A 17,502-nucleotide genomic window follows, 5' to 3' on the forward strand; every position below is an offset into this window, starting at 1 on the left:
GGGTGTTGTGGGGGGTGTTGTGGGGGGGTGTTGTGTGGTGGGTGTTGTGTGGTGGGTGTTGTGGGGGGGTGTTGTGTGGGGGGGTGTTGTGTGGTGGGGGTGTGGGGTGGTGGGGGGTATGAATGAGCCAGAAAGAGACATAATGGACACGAGAGATTAGACATAATGAGAGCATTAGCAATAGAAAGAAGAGAGGTGAGTGATACAAGACTTAGAAGGAAGAGGTGAAAGACTGTTAATGTGGTCAATGGTAAATTCACGGGCGTTGTGTGTGTGTTCTTTTGCCGCTGTTGCTCCAATTGTTGTGCAACATTCATGTCATGTTGCAATGCAGGTAATGATGGTAATAATACTATGCAAATTGTGCAGTCTGTATAGCAACACAGCTGGTCTTATACGAGGTTGATCTTTACACACACACACACACACACACACACACACACACACACACACACACACTGGGAGGAAGAAATTAGAGGAAAAACAGTCTAAGATATGATGAACCTAGTCGTATGGAAAAGCAAGGAGGCCGAAGAGAGATTTATACCAACAGTAAGGGAAAAAAGCAGGAGGGAATATAATAATAACCCATGGTTTAATAGACAGTGTCAGAAAGCAAAAATGGCCAGCAGGAGGGATTGCAGGAAGTACAGAAGACAAAGGACAGAGGACATCAGGATTAGATGTAACAGAGCTAGGAACGAAGACATTAACATAAGAATAGTATCGGAAAGAAATCATGAGAATGATATTGCAATCAAAGCGAAAAAGCAACCTAAATTACTACATAGCCATATAAGAAGGAAGATGTCGGTAAACGACCAAGTGACAAGACTGAGGAAAGCAGAAGGAGCATATACAGAAAGTGACAAGGAAATCTGCGAGGCAGTGAATGCCAGTTTCCATGGAGTGTTCCCAACCGAGCCTGAGCAGCTCCCATTGTTAGAAGAGATTACCCTAGATGAAAGACTATCAGATAGAGATGACAGCAGAGGAGGTAATGAAACAGTTGACAACACTGGATACAACTAAAGCGGTTGGACCAGACAAAGTATCACCGTGGATACTAAAAGAAGCAGCGCAGGCCCTCAGCGTGCCTCTGGCAAGGATCTTTAATGAATCACTTATGACGAGAGAATTGCCCAGTTGTTGGAAGGAGGCAATTGTCGTACTGATTTTCAAGAAAGGAGACAGGGAGGAGGCACGTAACTACAGATCCGTATCACTGACAAGCATCCCCTGCAAAATACTTGAAAGAATAATTAAAGAGACCAAAGGGACAGTACACAGTAAAGGGGAATTGCCTACCTGTAATGATTCGAGAAAGAGACATGGGAGTGGACATGTCATGTTCACAGAAAATGGTACCATCCGTTTTCTATGTGCGGCGGCTGGGACGCCAGAGAGAGGGAAGGTAACAAGAGAGCGTACAGGACGCCCGCCAAGCTTGGTAGCTACTAGTCATGTAATCATATTAAGTATTAAAGTCAGTAACCAAGTCATGACTTTACATCAACCCTACAACCAAGACTTCCTCAGTAACACACAAACACCACATTGGCGACGAGGATGAACTGTGAACGCAGGTATTTGTTCAGTTTCAAACACAAGGGAGAAGCATGCTGCCTGGAGGAGGAAGAGAAGCTGTGAGCGCCATACCCGATGCTGTATGCTAACCGATGCTGTGTGCTAACCAATGCTGTGTGCTAAACGATGCTGTGTGCTAACTAATGCTGTGTGCTACCCAAGCTGTGTGCTACCCAAGCTGTGCTGAAGAAACTGTGTACTGAGGAATCTGCCGACGTTGTGTACGAAACGACGCATTGATGTGTACAAAACCTGATGTTTTGGTTACGAAACGACGCTTCGTGCTACAAAATTCATCACACTGAACTGACTGCTGTACCAACTGCTGTACCAACTGCTGCTGTACCAACTGCTGTGCTGCTGCTGTGAGTAGGAACAACACATGTACACAAGGGCTAGGTAAGAAGTCAGTTGCTGCTATATTGTGCACTGTTGTGAACTTTTGCATTAAAATGCTTGTGTGCTTTGCAAAATTAAAGTAATTACAGTGAATTCTTGACTAACATATACAGTGCAGTAAGTGTTTAATATTCTGAGGAACATTTAAGTGATAAGTTACATTTATTCAGTAAAAATGGCAAATATACCTCAGCTTCCTGCATTTGATCCTGACTGTGACCAGACAAACCTGTCACAGAGGTGGGTCAAATGGCTTAAAAAGTTTGAAAATTTGTTGATAGTTTCTGACATCAAAAGTGCTGAAAGAAAGCGTGCCTTTCTACTTCATTATGCAGGTGATAGAGTTTGTGACATCTTTGACACACTGAAAGACACTGGTGGTGCCAAAGATTATGACACAGCCAAAGCCAAACTAACAGAGCATTTCAAACCAAGGCAAAATACTGCAATGGAAATTATGCATTTCAGGAGAGCAAAACAACTCTCTAATGAAACTGTGGATCAATACCACACACGTCTGCAGGGTTTAGCAGCCCATTGTGAGTTTGCTGATGTTGACAAAGAAATCAAACAGCAAATAATTGAAACATGCACATCTACACGTCTCCGTCGAAGAGCTCTAGAACTTGTTGATGATGAAAGTTCTCTTACCAAGATACTGGATATTGCTCGTCGAATGGAAGATGCTGCACGTGATGCTCGTGTCATGGAGTGCAGTGCTAATAACGGTTCTGCCACTGTTACTAACAGTGATGAGGTACGTAAGGTTCAGGGAGGACACCGTGATCAAAGAAGATATCATGGCAAACCTAACAGTAAATTTAGCCGAGAACCACGTCACAACTGGGGTCAAGGAACAAGGCTCAAGCAGTCACAACGACCCACATCAGAGGGTGTCAACAATAAATGTTACAATTGTGGAGGAGACTACCCACACCAAGATAATGTTTGTCCTGCTCAAGGTAAGAAGTGCTATGAGTGTGGAAAACTGGGTCATTTTGGTGCTATGTGTCGTTCCGCACTAAAGAAACTACAGTTAGTGAATAAAAGCACTGTACGAGGATCAGGTCATAGGGGTCGAGGTGGTAAACACAATATTGCACCTCATATCCAGAATGTTAATAATATACAAGACAACATTTCATTACAACCAGTCTCAGATGACAGTGAATGTGATTATACTTATGGAGTACAAGCAATCACAGAATGGAATGATCTTCCAAACAACCCAGAGACATGTGTATACATTGCTGGTATTTGTCTCAAGGTTCTCATTGACACTGGATCAAACATTGATACCATTGCTGAGTGCCACTATGAGAAATTTAAAAAAACAGTTCCCAAAGCTTGAGAACTATAATGGCAAAGCCACTGCCTATGCTTCAAAGGTAGCCTTGCCAGTGATTGGAACTTTCACTGCAGAGATTAAGTCAAAGAATGCAATGCTCATTACTACATTCCATGTTGTTAGGAATGCAAAGGAGTCTTTACTCAGTTACAAGACTTCAACCAAATTGGGGCTACTTCAGCTTTCTAATGCTGTAGCAGTGGAATGTGCAAACAATGTTGATGGTATTGTTGCTGAATTTTCTGATCGATTTAAATCCATAGGTTGTTATACTGATAGCAAAGTACATCTGCATATCAACCCAGATGTAATTCCAGTTGCCCAACCACATCGCCGACAACCATTCCATACTCGCAAGAAAGTCGATGCTGAACTGGATAGGCTGATGGAGCTAGATATCATTGAACCAGTAACAGGCCCAACACCATGGGTAAGCCCAATTGTCACTCCACCAAAGCCGAAGAATCCAGATGAGATACGCATTTGTGTGGACATGCGTGTTCCCAACAAGGCAATAATGCGTGAACGCCATCCTACACCGACTGTAGATGATATGATCTACCGCTTGAATGGTGCAACTGTATTCAGCAAGTTAGATTTAAACAAGGGCTATCATCAGCTTGAACTTGATGAGGAGAGTCGATTCATCACAACGTTTACGACACATCGAGGTCTGTATAGGTACAAGCGCCTGAGTTTTGGTATTAACAGTGCTGCCGAGGTATTCCAGCACATCATCAGCCAGGTATTGCAAGACATACCTAATGCTGACAACATGTCTGATGACATCATTGTTTATGGCCGTACCCAAGCTGAACACGACAAAGCTCTTCGTGCAACATTGCAACGCTTACGAGAAAAGAATTTGACGTTAAGCCGAGCAAAGTGTGAGTTCAATCAACATAAAATTGAATTCTTTGGACATGTACTTAGTGACAAAGGTCTGTCTCCAGATCCTAAGAAAGTTGCAGATATCAAGAACGCTGCACCTCCTTCAACGTCCACTGAAGTACATAGTTTTCTGGGAATGGCAAACTACTGTTCTCGCTTCATTCCAGATTTTGCTACCATTACAAAGCCTCTACGTGAGCTCCTGAAGAAAAATGCATCATGGTACTGGAGCGATATCGAGCAAAATGCATTTGATGCTGTGAAAGATGCACTAGTAGAGAATGCGACTGCTGCGTATTTTGATCCATCAATGGACACTGAGTTAACAGTGGATGCTAGTCCTGTTGGTTTAGGTGCTGTTTTAGCCCAACACAAACCTGGTCAACCAGATTCCCGAGTAGTAATTGCCTACGCCAGCCGTTCTCTCACAGATGTTGAGCAACGATACAGTCAGACAGAGAAGGAAGCTCTTGCTCTTGTATGGGGCTGTGAACACTTCAATGTGTATCTGCTTGGTGCGCCCTTCGCCACGATAGTCACTGACCACAAACCGTTGGAGACCATCTTCAATAATCCAAAGTCCAAACCACCAGCTCGCATTGAGAGATGGGCTCTTCGTCTGCAACCATACAACTTTACGGTGAAATACAAGCCGGGTGCAGGCAATCCCGCTGATTACATCAGTCGACATCCTGCCAACAGTTTCACCATCACCAAGCATCAGCAAGTTGCCGAGGAATATGTACACTCTGTAACCTGTGATGCAGTCCCTAAGGCTCTTACTCTTGATGAAATCCGTACTGCAACCCTAGAGGACCCAACTCTGCAAGCAACAGTGGATGCATTGACTAAGAAAAAGTTTCCACGCATCCCACCCTCAGGAGTTGACCAAGATGCATTCAAAGCACTTGAACGCATCCAGACAGAGTTAAGTGTTACGCAACAACGCGACACCGTGCTGCGAGGTACTCGTATCGTGATTCCAGCTGTTCTCCAGCAACGTGCTCTGAAGCTTGCACATCAAGGACACCAAGGTCTTGTTAGGACGAAACAGCTGCTACGAGAAAAGGTGTGGTTTCCTGGCATTGATCGTCAAGCAAAGGATATGCATGATGCCTGTGTCCCTTGCCAAGCTGCAGTGGATACTTCAAGACCAACACCTCGACAACCTTCACCACTACCTGCTGCACCATGGACGGAAGTATCGATGGACTTCTGCGGACCACTACCAACTGGAGAGTACTTGATGGTAGTCATTGATGATCACTCACATTATCCAGAAGTAGAAATCATCAATTCCACATCTGCAAAGGCCGTCATCCCGAAACTTGACAAGATCTTTTCAAACTTTGGCATTCCTGAAGTTGTCAAGACGGACAATGGACCGCCATTCAATGGACAAGACTTTGTCAACTTTGCTGAGCATATTGGATTCAAACACCGCCGTGTGATGCCACTACATCCTCAAGCAAATGGAGAAGTTGAGAGATTCATGCAACCTCTCATGAAAGCGGTACGCTGTGCTCATGCCGAAGGACGATCCTGGAAACAAGCTATGTATGCTTTTCTCAGGAACTACCGTGCAACACCGCATGGAACACTGGGCAAGTCACCTGGTGAACTTTTATTTGGACGTCCTATGAGAATCGCACTACCCGTCATGCCAGCCGAGGTAACGGATAAACGTCTCGCTCAGAAGGATGCACTAGCCAAGGGCAAAATGAAAATTGCTCATGGTCAACGTGCAAAGGAACAGTTCATAAAGGTTGGTGACACTGTTCTCGTTAAAAAGAAAAAAAGAGGGAAAGTTAGATATGCCGTATGATACAAAACCATATAAAGTGATTAGTGTAAAAGGAACTATGGTAACAGCTAGTAATAGAGATCATAGTATAACACGTAATATGGCTTATTTCAAAGTGATTCCAACTAGTGTAGAAAATGATGAAGTGCAAAGTCGTGCAAAAGAAAAAGAAAAAAATAGTTATAACCCGACAAACAATTCATCAAGGGATGTTATTGCATTTAAGGACTCTCGTCCTAAACGTCATGTTAAACGCCCTACACGATTTGATGATTAATTGTGTTCCTATGTAATGAAAAGTATTTACTTATTATGCTAAACTAAATTTAATATTGTTTGAATAATGCAGATATCTCATTCAATATTTTGTAACTTTGTAGTACAGTTTCTTTCATGTTTGTTTAACATTGCATATGTATTTTTAACATTGAAATCCTTTGTGGAAAAGATTAAGTTGTTTAAATTCTTTGTGTGCTTAATTAATGTTAAATGTATGCAGTATCTCTTGATATGGTAATAACTTACTTTGTGTCAATAACTTTGCTTTGTGCTACAAGCATGGTAGACATCCTGTATTCATTCTTTTTAAAGAAAAGGAGGGATGTCATGTTCACAGAAAATGGTACCATCCGTTTTCTATGTGCGGCGGCTGGGACGCCAGAGAGAGGGAAGGTAAACAAGAGAGCGTACAGGACGCCCGCCAAGCTTGGTAGCTACTAGTCATGTAATCATATTAAGTATTAAAGTCAGTAACCAAGTCATGACTTTACATCAACCCTACAACCAAGACTTCCTCAGTAACACACAAACACCACAGGACATAACACCAAATCTAACTCCTGAGGCACATATAAATAGGATATCGACAACAGCGTACTCTACACTGGCAAAAGTTAGAACATCATTCAGAAACCTAAGTAAGGAGGTATTTAGGGCGCTTTACACTGCCTACATGAGGCCAGTCTTAGAGTATGCCGCCTCATCATGGAGTCCCCATCTGAAGAAGCATATAATGAAACTGGAAAAGGTTCAGAGGTTTGCAACGAGACTCGTCCCAGAGCTACGAGGGATGGGGGTATGAGGAGCGCCTGAGGGATCTGTGCCTTACGACACTAGAAAAAAGAGGGAAGAGGGGGGATATGATAGGAACGTATAAAATACTCAAGGGAATTGACAAAGTGGAAATAGATGAAATGTTTACACGTAATATTAACAGAACGAGAGGACATGTTTCGAAGTTGGAAACTCAGATGAGTCACAGAGTTGTTAGGAAGTTTTCTTTTAACGTGAGAGTAGTGGAAAAATGGAATGCACTTAGGGAGCAGGTTGTGGAAGCAAACTCTCTTCATAATTTTAAAACTAGGTATGATAGGGAAACAGGACCGGAGTCAATGCTGTAAACAACCGATGGCTCGAAAGGCTGGACGGTAGAACACCGGTCTCGCTTCATGCAGGTCGGCGTTCAATCCCCGACCGTCCACAAGTGGTTGGGCACCATTCCTTCCCCTGTCCCGTCCCATCCCAAATCCTTATCCTGACACCTTCCCAATGCTATATAGTCGTAATGGCTTGGCGCTTTCCCCTGAAAACTCTCTCGAAAGGCGGGATCCTAGAGTCAATACTCGATCCTGCAGACACAAACAGCCGAGTACAAATAGGTGAGTACACACACACACACACACACAAACACACACACACACACACACACACACACACACACACACACACACACACACACACACACACACACACACACACACACACACCCCACCCCCCACTGTGACAGTCCCCCCCCCCCCCTTCACCAACCAGTCACCACTCTCATAACTTCCACTTTCGTTGGAAGTTAAACTTAAAAAATAATCTTTAGTTTTTCTCTTCTTTTTGCCTCTCAATGCCTCCTGTCCCTTTTTTCTTCCTTTTTCCTCCTCCGTTCTTCCTCCCTCTGTTGCTTATTCTCTTCTCTCTTCCTCTTCCGTTCTTCCTCCCTCTGTTGCTTATTTTCTTCTCTCTTCCTCTTCCGTTCTTCCTCCCTCTGTTGCTTATTCTCTTCTCTCTTCCTCTTCCGTTCTTCCTCCCTCTGTTTCTTAGTCTCTTCTCTCTTCCTCTTCCGTTCTTCCTCCCTCTGTTGCTTATTCTCTTTTCTCTTCCTCTTCCTTTCTTCCTCCCTCTGTTTCTTATTCCCTTCTCTCTTCCTCTTCCGTTCGTCCTCCCTCTGTTGCTTATTCTCTTCTCTCTTCCTCTTCCGTTCGTCCTCCCTATGTTGCCTATTCTCTTCTCTCTTCCTCTCCCGTGCTTCCTCCCTCTGTTTCTTATTCTGTTCTCTCCTCTGTTGCCTATTCTCTTCTCTCTTCCTACTCCGTGCTTCGTCTCCATATCTTTTTTCCATCTCAGACTCCATGACTTCCCTTATTTTTTCTTATTTTTATACTTCTAGTTTATCTATTTCCGTTTGAGAGCTTTTCCAGGTAAATCTATCATTAATCTCTTCGAGTCCTAATGTTATACGAAGCATTTGAAGCAGGTCCTTGGAAGTTATCCAAGAGGTGTAGTTAGACTGACTCGTAGACCCGGTCCCATCCTCTTGCTGCTGCTGCTGCTGCTTCATTTTGCTTCTCTCAGATGAAGTAATTATATATTTTACGAGGGCAAAGGGAAACTAAGTTGTTTCTAAACAAAAGTAGATGTATTATGGTGGGGGAAGGAGTGCCTAATATCCTAGATCATGATTTTATAGTTAGGTAGGAATGTTCTGTATAATATTGGGTATTGGTTAGGTTATTATCAGAAGTACAAAGTAGTTTCATACTATACGACTTTATAGCACTTGGAAGGGATAGGAGGATATAATGATTTAGGATAGGGCGGTGGGTAGGATTGGTAAGTCAACCACGTGGACGGTCGGTGATTGTTGGGTACAATAGTTGTTACTCGCCTAGTTATGCTTGCGTAGGTTGAGCTTTGTCTCTTTGGTCCCGCCTCTCAACTGTCAATCAACTGGTGTACAGATTCCTGAGCCTACTGGGCTCTATCATATTTATATTTGAAACTGTGTATGGAGTCAGCCTCCACCACATCACTTCCTAGTACATTCCATTTATTAAGTACTCTGACACTGAAAAAATTCTTTCTAACGTCTCTTTGACTCATCTAGGTACTAAGTTTCCACCTGTGTCCTCTTGTTCGTGTCCCATCCGTGCTGAAGAGTTTGTCTTTGTCCACCCTGTCAATTCCCCCGAGAATTTCGTAGCTGGTTATCATGTCTCCCCTTACTCTTCTGTTTTCCAGGGACGTGAGGTTCAGCTCCTTTAGCCTTTCCTCGTAGCTCATCCTCTCAGTTCCGGGACCGAGTCTGGAGGCATACCGCTGAATCTTCTCTAACTTTGTCTTGTGTTTAACTAGGTATGAACTCCAGGCTGGAGCTGCATACTCCAGGATTGGTCTGACTACTGTGTAGTGACGAATGTTGTGTGAGTAGTAATGATGGATACTCATGATGGCAGTGTGTAGTGATGATGTGGCACTTAAGATGATTGAATGCAATGATGATTTACACTCATGGGTATTACCTGCTTTCATAAGGTACACTGATGATGATCGAGTGTACGGATGATGAGTTGATAACTGTTTTGTGTTATGATGAACACTAAGTGATTGTGTGTACTTTGGTTTACACTAATGATTGTGTGTGGTGGTGATGTACAATGTTGGTGACCATGTGTAGTGATCATGTGTACTCATGACGACCATGTGTAGTGATCATGTACACCCCATGATGACCATGTGTAGTGATCATGTACACCCATGATGACCATGTGTAGTGATCATGTACACCCCATGATGACCATGTGTAGTGATCATGTACACCCCATGATGACCATGTGTAGTGATCATGTACACCCATGATGACCATGTGTAGTGATCATGTACACCCATGATGACCATGTGTAGTGATCATGTACACCCATGATGACCATGTGTAGTGATCATGTACACCCCATGATGACCATGTGTAGTGATCATGTACACCCATGATGACCATGTGTAGTGATCATGTACACCCATGATGACCATGTGTAGTGATCATGTACACCCATGATGACGATGTGTAGTGATCATGTACACCCATGATGACCATGTGTAGTGATCATGTACACCCATGATGACCATGTGTAGTGATCATGTACACCCATGATGACCAAGTCACACACACACACACACACACAAGAAGAGCAAGAAGAAATTCCAGAGGTAAGAGAGGGAATAGCTAACCAGGAACCACTGGAAGAGTTTGAGATTACCAGCGGGGAAGTAAGGAAGTGTTTACTAGAGTTGGATGTGACCAAAGGTTATAGGCCCAGATGGAATCTCCCCTTGGATACTAAAGGAAGGAGCAGAAGAACTGTGCCTGCCACTCTCCATAGTGTATAACAAATCACTGGCAACAGGGGAACTGCCAGAAATTTGGAAAGCAGCTAACGTAGTCCCGATATACAAAAAAGGGGATAGACAGGAGGCACTGAACTACAGGCCAGTGTCCCTAACCTGCATACCATGCAAGCTGATGGAGAAGATTGTGTGAAGAAAGCTAGTGGAACATCTGGAGTGAAAGAACTTTGTAACACAGCATCAACATGGGTTCAGGGATGGCAAGTCCTGCCTCACAGGGTTACTTGAATTCTACGACCAGGCAAGAAAGAGAAGGGTGGGCAGACTGTATATTTTTGGATTGCCAGAAAGCCTTTGATACAGTACCACTCAAGAGGCTAGTAAAAAAGCTGAAGATGCAGGCTGGAGTGAAAGGGAAGGTACTCCATTGGATAAAGGAGTACCTAAGCAATAGGAGACAACGAGTCAATGTGAGGGGTGAGGTCTCAGATTGGCGAGACGTTACAAGCGGAGTCTCGCAGGGGTCAGTCCTTGGACCTATACTGTTTCTGATATATGTAAATGATCTCCCAGAGGATATAGACTCGTTTCTCTCAATGTTTGCTGATGATGCAAAAATTGTGAGGAGGATTGAAACAGATGATGATAGTAAGAGGCTACAAAGATGACCTGGTCAGACCGAGTGAATGGTCCAACAAAAAGCTGTTAGAGTTCAATCTGAGTAAAGGCAAAGTAATGAAACTAGGCGGTGGAAACAGGAGGTCTGACACAGGATACAGAATAGGAGATGAAGTACTTAATGAAACGGACAGAGAGAAAGATCTAGGAGTTGATATCACACCAAACCTGTCTCCTGAAGCCCACATAAAAAGAATTACGTCTGCGGCATGTGCGAGGCTGGCTAACATCAGAACAGCCTTCAGGAACCTGTGTAAGGAATCATTCAGAATCTTGTATACCACATATGTAAGACCAATCCTGGAGTATGCGGCCCTAGCATGGAGCCCGTACCTTGTCAAGCACAAGACGAAGCTGGAAAAAGTTCAAAGGTATGCCACTAGACTAGTCCCAGAACTAAGAGGCATGAGCTACGAGGAAAGGCTGCGGAAAATGTACCTTACGACACTGGAAGACAGAAGAGTAAGGGGGAGACATGATCACTGCCTACAAAATCCTCAGAGGAATCGACCGGGTAAACAAGGATAAACTATTCAACACTGGTGGTACGCGAACAAGGGGGACACAGGTGGGAAGCTGAGTACCCACGTGAGCCACAGAGACGTTAGAAGGAACTTTTCAGTGTCAGAGTAGTTAACGGATGGAATGCATTAGGCAGTGATATGGGCCATCTTCATGAGATGATTTCGGGGCTTTTAGTGTCCCCGAGGCCCGGTCCTCGACCAGGCCTCCACCCCCAGGAAGCAGCCCGTGGAAGCTGACTAACACCCAGGTACCTATTTACTGCTAGGTAACAGGTGCATAAGGTGAAAGAAACTCTGCCCATTGTTTCTCGCCGGCACCCGGGATCGAACCCGGGACCCCAGGATCACAAGTTCTGCATGCTATTACCACACAACCTTCCCAATTACCTCACAACCTTCCCCATTACCACACAACCTTCCCCATTACCACACAACCTTCCCCATTACCACACAACCTTCCCCATTACCACACAACCTTCCCAATTACCACACAACCTTCCCCATTACCACACAACCTTCCCAATTACCACACAACCTTCCCAATTACCTCACAACCTTCCCCATTACCACACAACCTTCCCCATTACCACACAACCTTCCCCATTACCACACAACCTTCCCCATTACCACACAACCTTCCCAATTACCACACAACCTTCCCCATTACCACACAACCTTCCCCATAACCACACACAACCTTCCCCATTACCACACAACCTTCCCCATTACCACACAACCTTCCCCATTACCACACAACCTTCCCCATTACCACACAACCTTCCCCATTACCACACAACCTTCCCCATAACCACACAACCTTGTGGAGAGTGTGTAGTGGGAGGGATGTGTTGTGTGATGGGGGGGTTGTGTAATGGGGCGAGGGGGGTGAGGGGGGTTATGAATGAGCCAGAAAGGGACATAATGGGCGCGAGATATTAAACACAATGAGACCATTAGCAATAGAAAGAAGAGAGGTGAGTGATAAAAGGCTTAGAAGAAAGGGCTGAAAGACTGTTAATGTGGTCAATGGTAAATTCACGGGCGTTGTGTGTGTGTTCTTTTGCCGCTGTTGCTCCAATTGTTGTGCAACATTCATGTCATGTTGCAATGCAGGTAATGATGGTAATAATACTATGCAAATTGTGCAGTCTGTATAGCAACACAGCTGGTCTTATACGAGGTTGATCTTTACACACACACACACACACACACACACACACACACACACACACACACTGGGAGGAAGAAATTAGAGGAAAAACAGTCTAAGATATGATGAACCTAGTCGTATGGAAAAGCAAAGAGGCCGAAGAGAGATTTATACCAACAGTAAGGGAAAAAAGCAGGAGGGTATTTAATAATAACCCATGGTTTAATAGACAGTGTCAGGAAGCAAAAATGGCCAGCAGGAGGGATTGCAGGAAGTACAGAAGACAAAGGACAGAGGACAACAGGATTAGATGTAACAGAGCTAGGAACGAAGACATTAACATAAGAATAGTATCGGAAAGAAATCATGAGAATGATATTGCAATCAAAGCGAAAAAGCAACCTAAATTACTACATAGCCATATAAGAAGGAAGATGTCGGTAAACGACCAAGTGACAAGACTGACGAAAGCAGAAGGAGCATATACAGAAAGTGACAAGGAAATCTGCGAGGCAGTGAATGCCAGTTTCCATGGAGTGTTCCCAACCGAGCCTGAGCAGCTCCCATTGTTAGAAGAGATTACCCTAGATGAAAGACTATCAGATATAGAGATGACAGCAGAGGAGGTAATGAAACAGTTGACAACACTGGATACAACTAAAGCGGTTGGACCAGACAAAGTATCACCGTGGATACTAAAAGAAGCAGCGCAGGCCCTCAGCGTGCCTCTGGCAAGGATCTTTAATGAATCACTTATGACGAGAGAATTGCCCAGTTGTTGGAAGGAGGCAATTGTCGTACTGATTTTCAAGAAAGGAGACAGGGAGGAGGCACGTAACTACAGATCCGTATCACTGACAAGCATCCCCTGCAAAATACTTGAAAGAATAATTAAAGAGACCAAAGGGACAGTACACAGTAAAGGGGAATTGCCTACCTGTAACGATTCGAGAAAGAGACATGGGAGTGGACATAACACCAAATCTAACTCCTGAGGCACATATAAATAGGATATCGACAACAGCGTACTCTGCACTGGCAAAAGTTAGAACATCATTCAGAAACCTAAGTAAGGAGGTATTTAGGGCGCTTTACACTGCCTACATGAGGCCACTCTTAGAGTATGCCGCCTCATCATGGAGTCCCCATCTGAAGAAGCATATAATGAAACTGGAAAAGGTTCAGAGGTTTGCAACGAGACTCGTCCCAGAGCTACGAGGGATGGGGTATGAGGAGCGCCTGAGGGATCTGTGCCTTACGACACTAGAAAAAAGAGAGAAGGGGGGATATGATAGGAACGTATAAAATACTCAAAGGAATTGACAAAGTGGAAATAGATGAAATGTTTACACGTAATATTAACAGAACGAGAGGACATGTTTCGAAGTTGGAAACTCAGATGAGTCACAGAGTTGTTAGGAAGTTTTCTTTTAACGTGAGAGTAGTGGAAAAATGGAATGCACTTAAGGAGCAGGTTGTGGAAGCAAACTCTCTTCATAATTTTAAAACTAGGTATGATAGGGAAACAGGACCGGAGTCAATGCTGTAAACAACCGATGGCTCGAAAGGCTGGACGGTAGAACACCGGTATCGCTTCATGCAGGTCGGCGTTCAATCCCCGACCGTCCACAAGTGGTTGGGCACCATTCCTTCCCCTGCCCCGTCCCATCCCAAATCCTTATCCTGACACCTTCCCAATGCTATATAGTCGTAATGGCTTGGCGGTTTCCCCTGAAAACTCTCTCGAAAGGCGGGATCCTAGAGTCAATACTCGATCCTGAAGACACAAACAGCCGAGTACAAATAGGTGAGTACACACACACACACACACACACACACACACACACACACACACACACACACACACACACACACACACACACACACACGCACACGCACACGCACACACACACACACACACACACACACACACACACACACACACACACACACACACACACACACACACACACACACACACACACACACACACCCCGCCCCCCACTGTGACAGTCCCCCCCCCCCTTCACCAACCAGTCACCACTCTCATAACTTCCACTTTCGTTGGAAGTTAAACTTAAAAAATAATCTTTAGTTTTTCTCTTCTTTTTTGCCTCTCAATGCCTCCTGTCCCTTTTTTCTTCCTTTTTCCTCCTCCGTTCTTCCTCCCTCTGTTGCTTATTCTCTTCTCTCTTCCTCTTCCGTTCTTCCTCCCTCTGTTGCTTATTCTCTTCTCTCTTCCTCTTCCGTTCTTCCTCCCTCTGTTGCTTATTCTCTTCTCTCTTCCTCTTCCGTTCTTCCTCCCTCTGTTGCTTATTCTCTTCTCTCTTCCTCTTCCGTTCTTCCTCCCTCTGTTTCTTATTCTCTTCTCTCTTCCTCTTCCGTTCTTCCTCCCTCTGTTGCTTATTCTCTTCTCTCTTCCTCTTCCGTTCGTCCTCCCTCTGTTGCCTATTCTCTTCTCTCTTCCTCTTCCGTTCTTCCTCCCTCTGTTTCTTATTCTCTCCTCTCCTCTGTTGCCTATTCTCTTCTCTCTTCCTACTCCGTGCTTCGTCTCCATATCTTTTTTCCATCTCAGACTCCATGACTTCCCTTATTTTTTCTATTTTTATACTTCTAGTTTATCTATTTCCGTTTGAGAGCTTTTCCAGGTAAATCTATCATTAATCTCTTCGAGTCCTAATGTTATACGAAGCATTTGAAGCAGGTCCTTGGAAGTTATCCAAGAGGTGTAGTTGGACTGACTCGTAGACCCGGTCCCATCCTCTTGCTGCTGCTGCTGCTGCTTCATTTTGCTTCTCTCAGATGAAGTAATTATATATTTTACGAGGGCAAAGGGAAACTAAGTTGTTTCTACACAAAAGTAGATGTATTATGGTGGGGGAAGGAGTGCCTAATATCCTAGATCATGACTTTATAGTTAGGTAGGAATGTTCTGTATAATATTGGGTATTGGTTAGGTTATTATCAGGAGGAAAGTACAAAGTACTTTCAAACTATACGACTGTATAGCACTTGGAAGGGATAGGAGGATATAATGATTTAGGATAAGGCGGTGGGAAGGATTGGTAAGCCAATCACCTGGACGGTCGGTGATTGTATTCAGATTCCTGAGCCTACTGCGCTCTATCATATCTACACTATCTACACTTGAAATTGTGTATGGAGTCAGCCTCCACCACATCACTTCCTAGTGCATTCCATCCGTTAACTACTCTGACACTGAAAAATTCTGACGTCTCTGTGGCTCATCTGGGTACTAAGTTTCCACCTGTGTCCCCTTGTTCGTGTCCCATCCGTGCTGAAGAGTTTGTCTTTGTCCACCCTGTCAATTCCCCTGAGAATTTTGTAGGTGGTTATCATGTCTCCCCTTACTCTTCTGTTTTCCAGGGACGTGAGGTTCAGCACCTTTAGCCTTTCCTCGTAGCTTATTCCTCTCAGTTCCGGGACGGGTCTGGAGGCATACCGCTGAATCTTCTCTAACTTTGTCTTGTGTTTAACTAGGTATGAACTCCAGGCTGGAGCTGCATACTCCAGGATTGGTCTGACTACTGTGTAGTGACGAATGTTGTGTGAGTAGTAATGATGGATACTCATGATGGCAGTGTGTAGTGATGATGTGCACTTAAGATGATTGAATGCAATGATGATTTACACTCATGGGTATTACCTGCTTTCATAAGGTACACTGATGATGATCGAGTGTACGGATGATGAGTTGATAACTGTTTTGTGTTATGATGAACACTAAGTGATTGTGTGTACTTTGGTTTACACTAATGATTGTGTGCGGTGGTGATGTGCAATGTTGGTGACCATGTGTAGTGATCATGTGTACTCATGACGACCATGTGTAGTGATCATGTACACCCCATGATGACCATGTGTAGTGATCATGTACACCCATGATGACCATGTGTAGTGATCATGTACACCCATGATGACCATGTGTAGTGATCATGTACACCCATGATGACCATGTGTAGTGATCATGTACACCCATGATGACCATGTGTAGTGATCATGTACACCCATGATGACCAAGTGTAGTGATCATGTACACCCATGATGACCATGTGTAGTGATCATGTACACCCATGATGACCATGTGTAGTGATCATGTACACCCATGATGACCATGTGTAGTGATCATGTACACCCCATGATGACCATGTGTAGTGATCATGTACACCCATGATGACCATGTGTAGTGATCATGTACACCCCATGATGACCATGTGTAGTGATCATGTACACCCATGATGACCATGTGTAGTGATCATGTACACCCATGATGACCATGTGTAGTGATCATGTACACCCATGATGACCATGTGTAGTGATCATGTACACCCATGATGACCATGTGTAGTGATCATGTACACCCATGATGACCATGTGTAGTGATCATGTACACCCATGATGACCAAGTGTAGTGATCATGTACACCCATGATGACCATGTCACACAAACACACACACACACACACACACACACACACACACACACACACACACACACACACACGCGCGCGCGGGAGTCGGTAGGAGACACGCGATTAGTGAGGTCCGCGGAAATTCGTCAATTTCTCGGGACATTGAAGGAGTATAGAGGCTAGATCATAGTATTTGGCCTCTCGCAGTGTGTAGCTAACAGGGTGCAACATAGCATAGTCATATCGCTAGCGATAGTGCGAAGATTTGGCGAAGAAACGAAAAGTGGGAGCTAGGGCATC

Source organism: Procambarus clarkii, chromosome 35 (assembly GCF_040958095.1).
Source record: "Procambarus clarkii isolate CNS0578487 chromosome 35, FALCON_Pclarkii_2.0, whole genome shotgun sequence".
Lineage (NCBI taxonomy): Eukaryota > Metazoa > Arthropoda > Malacostraca > Decapoda > Cambaridae > Procambarus > Procambarus clarkii.